Source organism: Erinaceus europaeus, chromosome 4 (assembly GCF_950295315.1).
Source record: "Erinaceus europaeus chromosome 4, mEriEur2.1, whole genome shotgun sequence".
NCBI lineage: Eukaryota > Metazoa > Chordata > Mammalia > Eulipotyphla > Erinaceidae > Erinaceus > Erinaceus europaeus.
The window spans coordinates 100,377,579-100,395,723 of record NC_080165.1 but is presented as its reverse complement, the minus strand read 5'-3'; positions in this window follow the sequence as shown (position 1 = coordinate 100,395,723).

Sequence of the window (18,145 nt, the reverse complement as noted above, 5' to 3'; positions counted from 1 at the left end):
GATTCACATGTATTTTTTAAATATTTGATGTATTTATCAATGAGTGGGATAGGAAGAGAGAGAAAAAGAACCAGACATCACTCTGGTACATGTGCTGCCGGGGATCAAACTCAGGAACTCATGCTTGAGAGTCCAATGCTTTATCCACAGTGTCACCTCCCAGACCACAGAAATGGTGTTTTCATATCTCTCATCGCTATTTCTAAGGAAGAAACTTAGTAAAAATCTTTTATATCAGTTCTGGCTTATGGTGGTTTGGGAATTGAACCTGGAACTTGGAGCTTAAGTCTTCTTGCTTAATCATTGCTATTTCCACTCCCACCCCTCACCCCATAAGAATCTTTTAACTTGGGCGGTAGCGCAGCGGGTTAAACGCACGTGGCGCAAAGGGCAAGGACCTGCATAAGGGTCCCAGTTCGAGCCTCTGGCTCCCTACCTGAAGGGCCTGCAGGGGAGTCCCTTCACAGGCAGTGAAGCAGGTCTGAAAGTGGCTTATCTTTCTCTTCCCCTCCTCTCTCCATTTCTCTCTGTCCGTCCTACAACAAGGGGCCGGGTGGTGGCGCACCTGGTTGAGCGCACATATCACAATGCGCAAGGACCCAGTTTCAAGCCCCCAGTCCCCACCTGCAGGAGGAAAGCTTTGCGAGTGGTGAAGTAGTGCTGCAGGTGTCTCTCTGTCTCTCTCCCTCTCTATCACCCCCTTCCCTCTTGATTTCTAACTGTCTCTATCCAATAAATAAAGATTTTTTTCCCCTTCTTTTTTTTTATTTTATTTTATTTATTTTTTTCATTTAAGAAAGGATTAATTAACAAAACCATAGGGTAGGAGGGGTACAACTCCACACAATTCCCACCGCCCAATCTCCATATCCCACCCCCTCCCCCGATAGCTTTCCCATTCTCTATCCCTCTGGGAGCATGGACCCAGGGTCATTGAGGGTTGCAGAAGGTAGAAGGTCTGGCTTCTGTAATTGCTTCCTCGCTGAACATGGGCGTTGACTGGTCGGTCCATACTCCCAGTCTGCCTCTCTCTTTCCCTAGTAGGATGGGTCTCTGGGGAAGCTGAGCTCCAGGACACATTGGTGGTGTCTTCAATCCAGGGAAGTCTGGCCGGCATCCTGATGACACCTGGAACCTGGTGACTGAAAAGAGAGTTAACATACAAAGCCAAACAAATTGTTGAGCAATCATGGACCCAAAGCTTGGAAAAGTGGAGAGGAAGTATTAGGGAGGTACTCACTGCAAACTCTAGTATACTTCTGCTTTCTTACTTTGGTGCCATACTCCAAACTCAGTCAATTTCTGCTTTGCGTTTCTGTTGGGTAGTTGCCATCTCCCCCTGGCTTCTGCTTAACCATATGCCTATATAGGGATTTTACTGATCCAAAGCTTTGGTCTATTTACATAAATCACTTTTACATAAAGCACTCCAGGGCATTGGTGGTTCTATGATAGGATTCTCTCCTGCTCCACCCCCTCCTTGTCACACACTGATCCCTTCTTTGTCACACTCTGATTTTCACCAGTCACTTTTCTCTCCACCCTCTCTATATCACATCCTGTTTCCACCCTACTTGGAGAGTATAAAAACAGCTGCTCTTCTGATTAAAGACACTTGGAAATTGCTTTCCGGCTCCTAGAGTTCCAGAGTGTATCTCCTGCGGAAGTTGGTGCAGCACGAGTTCCTGATCCCTCTCCCACACAGCAGCCTAGATCAGCTCCAGTTGAGTTCTCTCCAACCCAGAGAGCACTAGCTCGGGAAGAAGTACCCTCAGGCTATCCCGGCACGTTTCTACTTCTTTTTTTTTTTTTTTTTTACATGCATAACATTCCCCAGATTCCCATTTAGCAATACAACCCCCACTATTTCATTCATCATTTTTCATGGACCTGTATTCTCCCCACCCACCCACCCACCCCAGAGTCTTTTACTTTGGTGTAATACTCCAATTCCATTTCAGGTTCGACTTGTGTTTTCTTTTCTAATCTTGTTTTTCAACTTCGGCCTGAGAGTGAGATCATCCCATATTCATCCTTCTGTTTCTGACTTATTTCACTCAACATGATTTTTTCAAGGTCCATCCAAGATCGGCTGAAAACGGTGAAGTCACCATTTTGTACAGCTGAGTAGTATTCCATTGTGTATATATACCACAACTTGCTCAGCCACTCATCTGTTGTTGGACACCTGGGTTGCTTCCAGGTTTTGGCTATTACAAATTGTGCTGCCAAGAACATATGTGTACACAGATCTTTTTGGATGGATGTGTTGGGTTCCTTAGGATATATCCCCAGGAGGGGAATTGCAGGGTCATAGGGTACGTCCATTTCTAGCCTTCTGAGAGTTCTCCAGACTGTTCTCCACAGAGGTTGGACCAATTGACATTCCCACCAGCAGTGCAGGAGGGTTCCTTTGACCCCACATCCTCTCCAGCATTTGCTGCTGTTACCTTTTCTGATGTGTGACATTCTCACAGGAGTGAAGTGATATCTCATTGTTGTCTTGATTTGCATTTCTCTGACAATCAGAGACTTGGAGCATTTTTTCATGTGTTTCTCGGCCTTTTGGATCTCTTCTGTGGTGAATATTCTGTCCAATTCCTCCCCCCATTTTTGGATGGGGTTATTTGTTGTCTTGTTGTTGAGTCTGGTAAGCTCTTTATATATGTTGGTTATTAAACTCTTATCTGATGTATGGCATGTAAAGATCTTCTCCCATTCTGTGAGGGGTCTCTTGATTTGGGTAGTGGTTTCTTTTGCTGTGAAGAAGCTTTTTAATTGGATGTAGTCCCATAGGTTTATACTTGCCTTAGTCTTCCTTGTAATTGGATTCGTTTCATTGAAAATGTCTTTAAAATTTATGCGGAAAAAAGTTCTTCCAATATTTTCCTCTAAGTATCTGATAGTTTCTGGTCTAACATCCAAGTCCTTGATCCACTTGGAATTTACTTTTGTATTTGGTGAAATACAGTGATTTAGCTTCATTCTTCTGCATGTTTCAACCCATTGTTTCCAACACCATTTGTTGAAGAGACTCTGCTTTCCCCATGTAATAGTCTGGGCCCCTTTGTCAAAGATTAGATGTCCATAGGTGTGGGGCCCCAATAAATAAAGATTTAAAATAATAATTACAACAATAAAACAACAAGGGCAACAAAAGGGAATAAATAAATATTAAAAAAAGAAAAGAAAAGAATCTTTTAACTTTATCATCCAAATGCTCCCTTGCCCCCAAACTAAGGCAGTGAGCATGTGATCAAGAATTAGCTCAGGGGGAGCCGGGACATAGCGCAGGAGGATAAGAGCAAGGATCCAGGTTCCACCCCCCTCCCCCCCACACACACCTGCAGGGGGATCACCTCACAGGCAGTGAAGCAGGTCTGCCCGTGTCTAGGTCTTTCTCTGGGGGCCGGGCAGTAACACACCAGGTTAAGCACACATAGGTCTTTCTCTTTCCTTCTCTGTCTTCCCCTCCTTTCTCAATTTCTCTCTGTCTTACTCAACAACAACAGCAATAACAACAACAAAAATAATAAACCACAAGGGCAACAAATGGGAAAAATTGGATGCCAGGAGCAGTGGATTCGTAGTGCAGGCACGGAGCCCCAGCGATAACCCTGGAGGCAAAAAAAAATAGTTTGGGGTGCCCAGTGGTGGTGCACCCAATTGAGTGCACACATTACCATGTTCAGTTACCCAGCTTTGAGCCCCTGAGACCCGCCTGTGGAGAGGGTACCTTTCATGAGCAGTAAAGTATGTCTGCAGGTGAGGGGGCGAGGGGGATGGCACACCTGGTAAGGTCACACATTACAGTGCACAAGGACCCAGGTTCAAGCCCCTGGTCCCCATCTGCAGGGGGAAAGCTTCAAGAGTGGTGAAGTAGGGCTGGAGGTATCTCTCTGTCTCCTCTATTTCCCTCAATTTTTCTCTGTGTCTATCCAATAAATAATAATAATAATAAGCATTTAAAAAGAAAAGAGCAGGTCTGCAGGTGTCTAGCTTTCTCCCTCTCTATCTCCCATCCCCTCTCAATTTCTCTCTGTCCTGTCAAAGTAAAATAGAAAAAAAAAAAATAGTTGCCAGGACCAGTGGACTTGTCATGTGTGCACGAGCACCAGCAACAGTGCTGGAGGCAAAAAAAAAAAAAAAAGTAAACAATGTCATGGGGAGCTGCTTTCTCCTCCACACCACAGCTTTATCTGTATCACATGGGGTAGAGATAGTTTTACAGGGTAGGGGTAGGTAGCATAATAGTTATTTAAAGTGACTCATGCCTGAGGCTCCTAAAGTCCTAGGTTCAACCCCACACACACACACACACCACCACAAGCCAGAGCTGAGCGGTGCTCTGGTAAAAAAAAAGAGAGAGAGAGAGAGAGAGAGCCTTACATAGGAAACAAGACAAAGCACTACTCTGGTACATGAGATTTTTGTTTTAGTTTTTGTTTGTTTGTTTGTTTTTGGATAGGACAGAGAGAAATTGAGAGAGGAGGGGAAGAGAGAGAAGGAGAGAGAAAGACAGACACCTGCAGACCTGCTTCACCGCCTGTGAAGTGACCTCCCTGCAGGTGGGGAGCTGGGGGCTGGAACCTGGATTTTAAAAAATATTTTAGTTATTTATTAATGAGAAAAATAGGAAGAGAGAGAGAAGGAACCAGACATCACTCTGGTACATGTGATGCCGGGGATTGAACTCAGGACCTCATGCTTGAGAATACAGTGCTTTATTCACTGCACCACCTCCCAGACCACTTATTTATTTTATTTTTATATTTGTTTATTTTCCCTTTTGCTGCCCTTGTTTTTTATTGTTGTTTTAGTTACTGTTGTTGTTATTGATGTCGTTGCTAGATAGGACAGAGAAATGGAGAGAGGAGGGGAAGACAGAGAGGGAGAGAGAAAGATAGATCTGCAGACCTGCTTCACTGCCTGTGAAGCGACTCCCCTGCAGGTGGGGAGCCAGGGACTCTAACTGGATTCCTTATCCCAGTCAGTGTGGTTCACAGTACGTGTGGTTAAACTGCTGCGCTACTGCTGGACTCCTTGAACCTGGATTCTTGTGTGGGTCCCTGTGCTTCGTTCATACTATGTGCACTTAACCCAGTGCGCCACTGCCAGCCCCATTTTAGATTTTTAAAATAAATTATTTATTAAGGAAAGAGGAAAAAAAAGAAAATGCAGCATCACTGTCACCGTTGATGCTGAATGCTTTATCCACTGTGCCACCTCCTGGGCAAAAGAATAATAACAATAATTATTATTATTATAGCATTGGAATTTCTACTCTCCAGGCCTACTTTTTCAGGTGGAGAGAAAGAAAGAGACACCACAGCACCAAACTTTCCCTAGTGCTATAGTGCTCCCCACATGGTGTACTGGGAGCTGGAACCTGAGTTCCATGCCTGGCAAAGCAGATGCCTTCCCAGGTGAGCTACCTCACCAGCCCCTAGCTGAACACGATTGTAAATGAGACTTACAACCTCTCCGCGGGGTGTTTACAAATTCTACCTTAGCTTCTATGGAGCATAGCCCACACCTGAGCGTTGTCTTTTCTTTACCAGGTGGAGGAAGAGGCCTGAGCTCATTTTCCCAGAACCCAGAGGCATGTGCTCTGTAGGCAACATGATGGGGGTCACTTTGCAAGTCACCTTTGTGTCTTCTACAGCCAAAGTCCTTATCTGTCTGTCTCTCTTCTCTCTTTGCCTTCTCTTCTCTCCCGCTTCCTTCCTTCCACCCAGCCTCCTTTCTCTCATCTCTATCCATTGAACTGTAAGGAGCAGAAATTCCTGAGTGTCTCATGGGTGATAAGTTGTGGGGAGAGGCTGGGCTTCCCAGGCTGAGAGTCACTGCTCTCTCTGATGGAGCCTGGATCTGGGAACTCTTGAGAAAGCTAGAGCTGGGCCAGAAAAGTGATCACTTTTTCTTTTCTTTCCTTTTTCTTTTCTCTTTCTCTTTTAAAAGATTTTATTTATTCATGAAGAAGATAGGAGGAGAGAGAGAGAACCAGGCATCCCTCTGGCACATGTGCTGCCACGGATTGAACTCAGGACCTCATGCTTGAGAGTCCATTGCTTTATCCACTGAGCTACCTACCAGATTACTATTTTCTCTCTTTTCTCCTCCCCCTTTTTTTGTTGTAATTAATGAGAATTATTTGCTGAACTGAAAGTACAGATTAGTAAAGTAAAAAAAAGTGGGGGTTGGGCGGTAGCGCAGCGGGTTAAGCCAAATGGCGAGAAGCAACCGGCTTAAGAATCCCCACCTGCAGGGAGGGAGTCACTTCACAGGCAGTGAAGCAGGTCTGCAGGTGTCTGTCTTTCTCTCTCACTATCTATCTCCCCCCTCTCGCTTTCTCTGCCCTATTCAACAACAACAACAACAATGACAACAACAATAATAATGACAACAAAATGAGAAAAATGTCCTCCAGGAGCAGTAGATTCATAGTGCAGCCCCAGCAATAACCCTGGAGGCAAAAAAAAAAAAAAGTATATATCTGGGCTGGAGAGATAGTATAATGGTTCTGCAAAAGATTAATGCCCGGGGAGGGGGGAGGGTCGGGCTGTAGTGCAGTGGGTTAAGCGCGCATGGCGCGAAACTTGAGGACTGGCTTAAGAATCCCGGTTCAAGCCCCTGGCTCCCCACCTGCAGGGGGGTCGCTTCACAAGTGGTGAAGCAGGTCTGCACGTGTGTCTTTCTCTCCCCATCTCTGTCTTCCTTTCCTGCCTCCATTTCTCTCTGTCCTGTCTGGCAACAACAACATCATAACAATAATTATCACAACCATGATAAAAAAAATAATAAAGGCAACAACAACAAAAAGGAAAATAGGGGGTCGGGCGGTGGCGCAGTGGGTTAAGCGCATGTGGCGCAAAGCGCAAGGACCGGCGTAAGGATCCCGGTTCGAGCCCCCGGCCCCCCACCTGCAGGGGAGTCGCTTCACAGGCGGTGAAGCAGGTCTGCAGGTGTCTATCTTTCTCTCCCCCTCTCTGTCTTCCCCTCCTCTCTCCATTTCTCTCTGTCCTATCCAACAACAAATAGCGTCAACAATGGCAATCATAATAACCACAACGAGGCTACAACAACAAGGGCAACAAAAAGGGGAAAAAAATGGCCTCCAGGAGCGGTGGATTGATGGTGCAGGCACCGAGCCCAGCAATAACCCTGGAGGGAAAAAAAAAAAAAAGGAAAATAAATAAGTAAAGTATTAAAAAAAAAAAAGATTGGGAGTCTGCCTGTAGTGCAGTGGGCTAAGCGCAAGTGGCATGAAGCACAAGGACCGGCTTAAGATGCCAGTTCCAGCCCTGGGCTCCCCACCTGCAGGGGAGACGCTTCACAGGGGGAAACAGGTCTGCAGGTGTCTATCTTTCTCTCCCCCTCTCTGTCTTCCCCTCTCCATTTCTCTCTGTACTATCTAACAACATTGATATCAGTAACAACAATAATAACTGCAACAACAATAAAAAATAAAAAACAACAAGGACAAAGAGACTAAATTAAAAAAATATATAAAAACCTAAAAGATTTATGCCTGAGGCTCTGAGGTTCCAGATTCAATCCCAGTACCATCATAAACCAGGGCTGAGCAGTTTTCTGGTGTCTCTCTTTCTTTCTTAAAAAATTATTGCCCGGGGTCGGGTGGTAGCACAGTGGGTTAAGTGCACATGGCTCTGTCTTCCCCTCCTCTCTCCATTTCTCTCTGTCCCATGTGACAACAATGACATTAACAACAACAATAATAATAACCACAACATAATAAAAAAACAACAGGGGTGTGGTCCCGGAGGTGGCGCACTGGCTAAGGCACTAGACTGTCAAGCGTGAGGTCCTGAGTTCAATCCCCGGCAGCACATGTACCAGAGTAGTTTAATCCCCACTGGTTAGAACCTTCTCAGCAGCTGAAGACACACCTTGCCTGCAGGGCATTGGTTTAATCCCCACTGGCTAGATGGAAGCTTTCCTTCTCTCCACCCACTCTTACGTATATCCCTTTCCGACCTACTACTTCCACCTTGGAGGATATAAATGCAGATGAATAAAGCCAGCATGGCACTGCGTTCCTGCTCAGCCACGAGAGTTCCTGGTTCCTCTCCCAAGTCGCTGAGTAAGCAGCAGCCTAGGTTGGCTCCTGTCAAATTCTCTCCAATCCAGAGACTACCTGCCTGGTAAGAAACACCCTCAGGCTAGCCTGACAATGGTGCAGGCACCGAGCCCCAGCAATAACCCTGGAGGTAAAAAAAAAAAAATTATGCCACGGGGGCCAGATGGTGGTGAACCTGATAAAGTGCACATATTACAGTGCACAAGGACCCAGGTTCAAGCCCCTGGTCCCTACCTGCAGGGGGAGAGCTTCACAAGTAGTGAAGTAGAGCTGTAGGTGTCTCTCTCTTTCCTACTCTAGCTCCTCCTCCCCTTCAATTTCTCTCTGCCTCTCTATCCAATAATTAATAAATACATAAAATAAATACATAAAAAAGTAAGGTGTATATAAAAATTAATTGCTACCAGGGGCTCAGTGGCACCACAAGTCTACCACTCCCAGTGGCCATTTTTATTTTTTATTCTTTTTATTCAAAAGGACAAAGAGAAACTAAGAGGGGAGGGGAAGTTAGAGAGGGAGAGACAAAGACAGACACTTGCAGACCTACTTCACCGATCGTTAAGCGTTCCTGCTACAGTTGGGCTTGAACCTGGGTCCTTGTGGTGATCTTCACTTAACTGGGTGCACCAATGCCCAGCCATCTAAAATAAATGTTTATTTGAGCCTCTGGCACGAGAGTCCCTTAAATAATCACTATGCTACCCAAATAAAATAAATGTTAAAGAAAGAGTATATTCCTTTTAAAATCATCTTTGTTTATTTATTGGATACAGGCAGCCAGTGGTCCGGGAGATGGCACAGTAATTAAGCTTTGGACTCTCAAGCTTGAAGTCCCGAGTTCGATCCCTGGCAGCACATGTGCCAGAGTGATGCTTGGTTCTTTCTCCTCCTGTCTTTCTCATAAATAAATACAATCTTAATATATATGGATACAGGCAGCCAGAAATCAAAAGGGAAGGGGTGATAGGGAGAGAGAAAGAAAGACACTTGCAGCACTGCTTCACCACTTGCAAAGCTTCCCCCTCTGCATTTGGGGACTGGGGGCTTGAACCTGGGTCCTTGTGCATGGTAATGTGTACTCAACCAGGTGTGTCACTCTGAAACTCTGTTTCCTTCTCTCACTCTTTCTGTTTCTATCTGAAAAAGTCATCCCAGAGAGATGAAGCCCCAGAGATGACCAAAAGAGAGAGAGAGAGAGAGAAATGGGGACCTAGAGCCAGCTCATCCACTAGATTGCACAGACCCAGGGGCTTGAGCCCCCAGCACCTCATAGGAGCATCATGCAAAACGGTGGCATGAGTGGTGGAACACTGCTATGTGTCTCTTCTCTTGTTTTTTCCCTTTCTTGGTTGAGGGGTGGGAGAAACAAACCTATTAGCATACTGCTGTCATCATCCAGGTGAGACTTCACAATGATTTAGAAAACAGTAAAGGTTTGGTCCAGGAAGTGGCACAGTGGTTAAGGCCTTGGACTGTCAAGCGTGAGGCCTCAAGTTCAATTGCAACACTGCATGACTGTGGTGGCCTAGTTCTTTCATCCCTCCCTTCTCTCTCTCATGAATAAATCGTAAATATTAAAAAGGAAGAAAGAGGGGGCCGGGTGGTAGTGCAGCTGGTTACATGCACATGGCTCTAAGCACAAGACCCAGCATAAGGATCCAGGTTCAAGCCCCTGGCTCCCCACCTGCGGGGGGGGGGGGGGGTGTCGCTTCACAAGCAGTGAAGCAGGTCTGCAGGTGTCTGTCTTTCTCTCCCCCTCTGTCTTCCTCTCTCTCAATTTCTTTCTGTCCCATCCAACAACAACAGTAACAACAACAATAACAACAATGATAAACAAGGGCAACAAAAGGGAAAAATTAGCCTCCAGGGCAGTGAATATGTAGTAAAGGCACCAAGTCCCAGCAATAACCCTGGAGGCAAAAATTAAAAAAAGAAAGTAAAAAGGAAGGAAGAAAGAAGAGGGCAGGGACAGACAGCATAAATGGTTATGCAAAGAGACTTTCATGCCTGAGGCCCTGAAGTCCCTGGTTCAGTCCCCTGCACCACCATAAGCCCAAACTGATCAGCGCTCTGGTAAAAATAAATAAATAAAGGAAAAAAAGAAAGCAGAAATGTGATGAAGAAAAGAAAATGAGGGCAGGGGTAGATAGCACAATGATTATGAAAGCAGACTCTTATGACTGAAGCTCCAAAGTCCCAGGTTCAATCCCCCACACTACCAAAAGCCAGAGCTGAGTAGTTCTCTGGTTAAAAAAAAGGAAAAGAAAATGGTGGGGTCAGGCAGTAGCGCAGTGGGTTAAGTGCACATGGGGTGAAGCACAAGGACCCGCTCAAGGATCCGGGTTCCAGCCCTGGCTCCCCATCTACAGAGTGTTGCTTCACAAGGGGTGAAGCAGGTCTGCAGGTGTCAATCTTTCTTTCCCCCCCTCTGTCTTCCTCTCTTCTCTCAATTTCTGTCTGTCCTATCCAACAATGACAACAACAATAAACAACAACGGCAACAAAAGGGAAACTAGCGGCCTCCAGGAGTGGTGGATTCATAGTGCAATAACCCAGTAATAACCTTGGAAACAGAGAGAAAGAAAAAAAAAAAAAGAAAGAAAGAAAGAGAAAGAGAGAGAGAAAGAAAGAAAATGAAAGGAAGTGGTGTGACTGGAGAAGTAAGTGGTCAGTTTCCAGGTAGATTCTGAAGATGGAGTTACCAGAAGTTGCCAAGGAGTGAAGGCAGTAGGAGGAAAGGCAAGGTTGACCCCAAAGACTTTGGCTTGGACAACTGAAGAAGAAATAAGTGGCCACAGGGGACTGAGGACACACAACACTAGACTGAGAGTATACTGAAGTTGTGATTGGCTAGAAAATCCTGAGGATGTGTCTATACAAACACTGAGCTGAGCAATCTTGCTAGAAGTCTTCTTTTTAAAAGTCACCTGGGCTGGGAAGACAGCATAATGGTTCTGCAAAAAGACTTTCATGCCTGAGACTCTGAAGTCCCTAATTTAATCCCTGGCACTACCATAAGTTAGAGTTGAGCAGGGCTCTGGTAAAAATTAAACAGAAAGGGGGAGTCGGGCGGTAGTGCAGTGGGTTATGGCAGGTGGCGCAATTGCAAGGACCTGCAAAAGGATCCCAGTTCGAGCCCCCGGCTCCCCACCTGCAGGGGCGTCACTTCACAGGCAGTGAAGCAGGTCTGCAGGTTGTCTTTCTCTCCCCTTCTCTGTCTTCCCCTCCTCTCTCCATTTCTCTCTGTCCTATCCAACAACAACAACAAAAAAAAATTAAACAGAAAGGAAAAAAAAATACCACTGGGTGGGGTGGTGGTCCACCTGGTTGAGCATACATGTTACAATGTGCAAAGATCCAAGTTCAAGCCATCAGTCCCCACCTGCAGGGCGGAGGCTTCATGAACAGTGAAGCAGTGCTGCAGATGTCTCTGTCTCCCTCCCTCCCTCTCTCTATCTCCCTCTTTCTTCTCAACTGCTCAATGTGTGTATCCTAAATAAACAAATAGTAAAAATATTTATTTTAAAAAAGAGAAAAAGAAAGACAGAGAAAGAAAGGGGAAAGAAAGACAGAGAAAGAAAGGGTTGTGGGGAAATACCAATTTCTTCCAGGTTTGAATCTGGGTTGTGTGTATCACAAAACAGGCGTGCAATGCTTTATTGTTTTTGTTGTTGCTTTTATTTTATTTTATTTTACAAAACTGGGACTTGGTGTGTGTGCTGACTTTTTCACTCAGATAGACACATACATACACAGTGGGAAGGACACTATAGCTTTGGAGCTGTGGCACTAACATGTGGTGTCCAGGGGTTGAGCCATGTGTGTGGCAAGGAAAGAGCCCTGCCTGTTATACTACTGATCTCTTCGTTATGAGGTACAATGTTTTAATTTTATTTGTTTGTTTGTTAAACTGACTTACAATCATGTTGGGGATTGAACTTGGGACCCTCAAGTCTCAGGTATAAAAGTTTTTTTGTTTTTTTTTTATCAGAGCACTGAATACCTCTGACTTACAGTGGTACAGGGGATTGAACCTGGAACTTTGCAGTGTCAGGCGTGAGAGTCTCTTTATGCTATCTACCCTTGCCCTGAAAGTCTTTTTGTATAACCATTATGCCATCTCTCAGGACCACAAAATTTTTGGAATCGTGCTTGGAAACTATAATAAATTAAATCAGAGTGGTGTGAAGTCTGGGAGAAAAGGCAGGACAGGTCTTGAAGGGAAGAGTGCACAGCCAGGGAATATTTTTAAACTTCTTAAAAACTTTTATTATTATTAGCTTTATTGTTAATTGTATTTTCTTATATTTGATAGGACAGAGAGGAACTGAGTGGGGAAGGAACAGACAGAGAGGGATGCTTGCAACACTGCTTCACAGCTTGGAAAGAAACTTAAGAGCGTGTTTTGTTTTGCTTTTTTCCCCTTTTGTTGCCCTTGTTGTTTTTCATTGTTGTTGTTCTTACTGATGTTGTCATTGTTGTATAGGACAGAGAGAAATGTAGAGAGTAGGGGAAGACAGAGAGGGGGAGAGAAAGATAGACACCTGCAGACCTGCTTCACCATCTATGAAGCGACTGCCCTGCAGGCGGGGAGCCGAAGGCTCGAACAGGGATCCTTAGGGCGGTCCTTGTGCTTTGCTTCATGTGCGCTTAACCCGCTGCGCTATGGCCCGACTCTGTTTATTTTTTTTTTTAGTATTTTTATTTATTATTGGCTAGAGACAGAGAGAAATTGAGGGAAGAGGGGATTTAAGTGCACATAGTACTAAGCGCAAGGGGAGTCGGGTGGTGGCGCAGCGGGTTAAGCGCACGTGGCGCAAATCGCCAGGACCTGCGTAAGGATCCCAGTTCGAGCCCCCGGCTCCCCACCTGCAGGGGAGTCGCTTCACAAGCGGTGAAGTAGGTCTGCAGGTGTCTGTCTTTCTCTCCTCCTCTCTGTCTTCCCCTCCTGTCTCCATTTCTCTCTGTCCTATCCAACAACAACGACATTAATAACCACAACAATGTTAAACAACAAGGGCAACAAAAAGGAAAATAAATAAATAAAAAAAATAAATAAAAAAGTACTAAGCGCAAGGATCCACACAAAAATCTGGGTTCGAACCTAGTGTAGTGGCTCTGCACATAGGCCTTCATGCCTGAGGCAGTAGAGCTTCAGGTTCAAACCCCCAGTCTCATCAGAAACTAGAGGTTCACCCCTCTGATAAAAAAAAGACTCGGGGGGACTGGGTGGTGGCACACTGGGGTAAGTGCACATGGTACCAAGCTCAAGGACCCACACAAGGATCCCGGTTTGAGCCCCTACATCAGCAGGGGGAAAGCTTCAGGATCTGTGAAACAGGTCTGCAAGTTTCTTTCTCTCTCCCTATTTCCCCCACCCCTCTTTTTTTTTTTTTTTTAAGATTTATTTATTTATTTATTAATGAGAAATATAGGAGGAGAGAGAAAGAGCCAGATATCACTCTGGTACATGTGCTGCCCGGGACTGAACTCAGGACTTCATGCTTGAGAGTCTAGTTCCTTAACCACTGTGCCATTTCCCAGTCTACACCCTCCCCTCTTTTTTTTTAAAGCTATCTTTTTTAATATTTATTTTGTTTATTTATTCCCTTTTGTTGCCCTTGTTGTTTTATTGTTGTAGTTATTATTGTTATTGTCGTTGTTGGATAGGACAGAGAGAAATGGAGAGAGGAGGGGAAGACAGAGAGGAGAAGAGAAAGATAGACACCTGCAGACCTGCTTCACCGCCTGTGAAGCGACTCCCCTGCAGGTGGGGAGCCGGGCTTCGAACCGGGATCCTTATGCCGGTCCTTGTGCTTTGCGCCACCTGCGCTTAACCCGCTGCGCTACAGCCCGACTCCCAACCCTCCCCTCTTTTATCTAGTATGATGAAAAAAAAAAAAAGGCTACCAGGAGCAGTAGATTTGTAGTTCTGGCACTGAGTCCCAGCAATAACCCTGGAGGTAAAAAAAAAAAAAAAAAAAGTGGGGTGGAGGGTTGGACAGTAACGAGGCGGGTTAAGTGCACATGGCATGAAGCACAAGGACCAGCATAAGGATTCTGGTTGGAGGCCCGGGATCCCCACCTGCAAGGCCGTTGCCTCACTGGCGGTGAAGCAGATCTGCAGGTGTCTATCTTTCTCTCCCCTTCTCTATTTTTCTTCCCCTCCTCTCTCCATTTTTCTCTGTCCTATCCAACAGCAATGACATCAATAACAACAATAATAACCACAACAATGATAAGAAAAACAACAAGGGCAATAAAAAGGGAAAAAGTAGCGTCCAGGAGCAGTGGATTCGTGGTGCAGGCACCGAGCCCCAGCAATAACCCTGGAAGAAAAAAAAGTGGGGGGTGGGGTGGGGAAGGGAGAAAAAAACTGGAGCATCACTCTGGCAGAAGCAATGTTAAGTATTGAACTTAGGACCTCACACTTGAGAGCCCAATCCATTATTTACTATGTCACTTCCTAAATATTTTTTTTCTTTATATTGGATAGAGATAGAAATTGAAAGGGAAGGACTGGCAGGAGGGTCCTGGTTCAAGGCCCCAGCTCCCCACCTGCAGGGGAGTCGCTTCACAAGTGGTGAAGCAGGTCTGCAGGTGTCTGTCTTTTTTCCCTCCAGTCTTCCCCTCCTCTCTCCATTTCTCTCTGTCCTATCCAACAACGAAGACATCAATAACTACAACAACAATAAAACAACAAGGGCAACAAAAGGAAATAAATAAATATATATGTATATTTATATTTAAAGATTTTATTATTTATTTATGAGAAAGATAGGCGGAGAGAGAAAGAACCAGACATCACTCTGGCACATGTGCTGCCAGAGATCAAACTCGTGACCTCATGCTTGAGAGTCCAAATCTTTTCCACTGCGCCATCTCCCAGACCACATAAAATATATTTTTAAAAATATTTCTTTAAAAAAATTTTTTTTAATATTTATTTTATTTATTTATTCCCTTTTGTTGCCCTTGTTGTTTTATTGTTGTAGTTATTATTGTTGTTGTCGTTGTTGGATAGGACAGAGAGAAATGGAGAGAGGAGGGGAAGACAGAGAGGAGGAGAGAAAGATAGACACCTGCAGACCTGCTTCACCGCTTGTGAAGCGACTCCCTTGCAGGTGGGGAGCTGGGGTTCGAACCGGGATCCTTATGCTGGTCCTTGTGCTTTGCGCCACCTGCGTTTAACCTGCTGCGCTACACCCCGACTCCCAAAAATATTTCTTTAGGGAGTCAGATGGTATAGCAGCGAGTTGAGTGCACATGGCGTAAAGCACAAGGACTGCCTTAAGGATCCTGGTTCAAGCCCCCGGCTCCCCACCTGTAGGGGAGTCGCTTCACAGGCTTTGGTGAAGCAGGTCTGCAGGTGTCTATCTTTCTCTCCCCCTCTCTGTCTACCCCTCCTCTCTCCATTTCTCTCTGTCCTATCCAACAATGAGGACATCAATAACAACAATAACTACAACAAGAAAACAACAAGGGCAACAAAAGGGAATAAATAAATAAGTAAATATAAAAAAAATTATTTATTCCCTTTTGTTACCCTTGTTATTTTATTGTTATAGCTATTATTGTCTTTGTTACTGATGTCGTAGTTGTTGAATAGGATAGAGAGAAATGGAGAGTGGTGGGGAAGACAGAGAGAGGGGGAGAGAGAGACAGACACCTGCAGACCTGCTTCACTGCTTGTGAAGCGACTCCTCTGCAGGTTGGGAGCCAGGGGCTCAAACCGGGATCCTTACTCCAGTCCTTGGGCTTGTGCCACCTGTGCTTAACCTGCTGCGCTACCACCCGACTTCCCACAAGTAAAATATTTTTAAAAAAAGATATTAAGGTGGGTCAGGCAGTAGCACAGCGGGTTAAGTGCACAAGGTGCAAGGACCGGCATAAGGATCCTGGTTTGAGCCCTGGCTCCCCACCTGCAGGGGAGTCGCTTCACAGGCAGTGAAACAGGTCTGCAGGTGTCTGTCTTTCTCTCCCCCTCTCTGTCTTCCCCTCTTCTCTCCATTTCTCTCTGTCCTATCCAACAACGAACGACATCAACAACAACAATAACCACAACAAGGCTCCAACAACAACAAGGGCAACAAAAGGGGGAAAAAAGATGGCCTCCAGAAGCGGTGGATTCGTGGTGCAGGCACAGAGCCCCAGCAATGACTCTGGAGGCAAAAGAAAAAAAAAAGTAAATAAACAAAATAAAGCATCTGAAGGATGGACTGACATAGTGCACACTTTACTGTGTGCAAGGATCCATGTTCGAGTCCTTGGTTACCATATGGAAGCACCATACAAAGGAGACATTTCCTGAGCAGTAAATCAGTGTTAGGTTGTCTCTCATCCTCCTGTCTCTCTCTCCCTCTCTGCCCTTCATCCTTTATCTGAAAACAAAATGTCTGATCTTGTCTCATCTCAGAAGCTAAGCAGGGTTGGGCCTGGTTAGTACTTGGATGGGAGAAAGCAAACAAACAAACAAGTCTGTTGATGTGGTGGAATCTGTACAGGCAGGGAGTTGTAGTGTAGTGAGGCCCTGCCAGCAAGGAAGGGAATCAGAGTAGGCAGTGGCCTGGGAGGTGGCTCAGTGAGTGACTGCAGTGTTGAAATCTAAGCATGAAGCTCTGAGTTCTAGTCCCAGGGCAGCATGTGCCCCAGTGATGCTCTGGTTCTTTTTCTCCTTATTCCTCTCACATTAGTGTGAGACATCCTTGAGACAGTAGTGGGGTAGAACAATCTTTAAGTTCCTGCTCTGTTCTGCTCAGAATGACATAACTAGAACTCTATTACTAGTGAACTTATTAGGTAAACAAGCAAACTGAAACACTCCAGGGAGCTGAAAAGAAGGAAGAAGAGTTGACTGAAGGCTGAAATAGAAACAGGAGACACCTTCCACACCCCACAGCAAAGGCAGCTGGTAGGTCAGGCTGGAAGTCCATTTCCAGGAGGCTTATCCTTCCTTGGTTCTCAGTGGGCCTCCTTTCTGACACCTTCAGGAAATGTGTAAAGAAGCCCAGACTCCCCCGGACACACACCCCATTCAACTAGTGGGAGAAATTCTCAGTTGGGCTATGGAGTAACAGAACTCTAGGATTAGACCAGTCTCTGCAAAGCCTTCGCAAGAAAGTTCCACGGGGAACAACTAACTCATTTAATCCTGGAGGCTCCAGATACTGGCCATGACTTGGGAGGTGAGCCTGCACCCTTCCAATCTCTCTTCCTCTCTCACAGTCTCTCTCCCAGCTAAGACTTCAGAAGCTTGGTGTGTGGACCCATCCTGGGGATGCTTCTTCCCAGCTCCCAGCCCCCTCCCGTTACCCTGGAGCCCAGTATCCAAACTCCTAGGTTCCCAAGGCGCTCCTCTGGGCCTTGGGGCAGGATTCCCATTCTCTGCCTCTCCATCTCCCTGGAATTTTCCACTGCAGCTGCCTCGGCTCCCAGACACCCCTCCCTGGGCACAATTCCCGGTTCCCTCCGCCTCCCCTCTCCTAATCCCACCTCATTCCCACCCCCAGCCCCGAGGCCCAGCCCACAATCTGCCCACACCACCCCCCTGTAACCCGGGGGTCCCAGTTTGAGGGTTGGGGCGGCTGGGTTCCGACAGAAGGGTGACAGGGAAGGTCCAGACGCCCCCAGAGGCTGGTAGAAAGGACAGTGGAGGGGTAGGTCCCCAGTGGGGTTGGAGTGGGGGGAGTGGCCCTCCTCAAATCCCCATATAAGGCAGGGCAAACAGTTGGGCTCCTGGATTGGCTGATTCAAATGAGCATTCCACCTGGCAACAGGGTTTCTATTGGCTCTCGGGAAAAAAACAGGAGGAAGGTGGATGGAGGTTGTTAGTGGCGGTGATTGGAGGGGGGAGGGGAGTGGAGGTGACCGGAGTGGGGGGCGGTTACCAGGGCAACAGGGTAAGAGCCCAGCAGGGTGTCCGAGACAGCAGGCGGGGCAGGGAGGGAGCGTGGAGGGAAGAGGATAGGAGGGCGGGTGGAGGGAGAGGAAAGAGACGGAGGGAGGGAGCCAGACTGCGCGCGGGGGGGGGGGGGGTCGGCAGAA